The sequence below is a fragment of the Chrysochloris asiatica genome, unplaced genomic scaffold, assembly GCF_000296735.1.
Source record: "Chrysochloris asiatica unplaced genomic scaffold, ChrAsi1.0 scaffold00038, whole genome shotgun sequence".
Classification (NCBI taxonomy): domain Eukaryota; kingdom Metazoa; phylum Chordata; class Mammalia; order Afrosoricida; family Chrysochloridae; genus Chrysochloris; species Chrysochloris asiatica.
In genome coordinates this window covers 10515693-10517369 of record NW_006408556.1, presented here as the reverse complement: position 1 = coordinate 10517369, position 1677 = coordinate 10515693, and positions in this window count along the sequence as shown.

The following is a 1677-nucleotide window of genomic DNA, read 5'->3' as shown; positions in this document are numbered from 1 at the left end:
CGTAACCACTACGCTACCAGAGCTCCTTAGATATAGACTCATTTAAATACCCAAAAGGCACATTCTGCAAACCAGCCTCCTGCCTGTAGGCGCACAGCCTTACTCAGTCCATGGAGCTGCTCTATCCATAGCTGCTCTGTCTCTCCATGTCACCACCTCTGCTGCTGTCTCTGCTTTTACTGCTTTTCCAAGCAGGCATCCCACGCTCCACTCATGTTCTTCTTTATGATGTTCTGGGATGGTTTGTTCCTGAAATGAAACTTAATTACTCCCTCCTGTTAGTTACTACAATTTAGTTACTAAAAGCTTCTACAATTACAGTCAGCAGTCTTCCCTCTTATCTCAAGGTCAACGGGTGCCAATAGAATATGTCCAAACTCAGGCCATGTCTTCTTTTCTGCATTTCCCACAATTCCACTCACAAGTGGAGCATATGACTCACAGGTTCCCTTTAACTTTCAATCCTATCATAGTTGTTAATGGTCTTCCAGTCAGTTCCGACTCATAGTCATAGACCCATAGTGATCCTGTATAGGGTTTCCTAGTAGCGGCTGATGAGCTTCAATCTGACTTTGTGGTTCAGGGTGACCTTGCAGTCCAACACATTAACCCACAGTACCACACCAGGAAATCCTAGAAGGGGCATTTCTCTGATGGACCTGCTTTCCTTGCCTTGATGCCTAGGAAACTCAAAACACCAAACTGACTGCTTTTTTTTCCCTGCTTGAATCTCCTATTCTCCAAGCTGTTCTGGGTTGGTATGCAAGTCTTTTCAAATGCAAATTTACCAACTCTGAAGGTACTGGGTGGAGCTCAGGATTCCACCTAAAACCCCATATTCTACAAAGGTTTAAAGCAAAAAGCCTGTTGTTTTTTTCCCCCCCAGGGGCAAATTCTAACTCCCCTTTCAGCAAATCCAATCCAAGTATGGATTGATAGACTGAAGGTGGGCTTACAAACTCTCTGTAATCATCACAGCCAATATTCATTTCTATCACACATGTATGTCTATTTAAAAATAATAGGCAGAAGAAACAAGAGTCCATATGGCAGTCAAACACATAAACCTTTTAAAACACTTAAATTCAATCTTTTCTTATACCTTGGACTAACTCCAATCATATGCAAATGACCTTGGGGCCTCTGGCAGGGTGGGTTCCAGGAGGCCCAGGCCCAGTATCAGCCATCCTGTTTACCAGTATGCCATGGGCTCCAGGCAACTCCAGAAACTTCTGCTCTCCCCTTGGCTGAAATATTTTATCCCATGCACCTTCATTCTTTCTCTTACAAAACCTCATAATTTTATAGGTCTGGAGCCATTGCAATGAATTCTGTTCACAGCTCTAACTGCTTATGCCAAGTGGGGACCATGTCTGACTTCACAAGTGGGGAAGAGGACCAAACTGAAAATCAGCCCAAGGCCGTTTCCTATGAAGTGGAGGTCAGACACACCTCCACCCTAAGTCAGTGCCTTTAAAATTAGTCAGACTGAGAGCCAATTTAGAAAATTCATCCTTATGATTTTGTTTCTCTAGAACCCCACTCTCTGGGTACCACATGTCTTAGGCTGGGTTTTCTAGAGAAGCAAAACCAGTGAAATACTGTGGGTTAATGTGCTGGACTGCAAGGTTGGTTTGAACTGCAAGGTCAGAGGTTCAAGCTCAACAGCCACTCCTT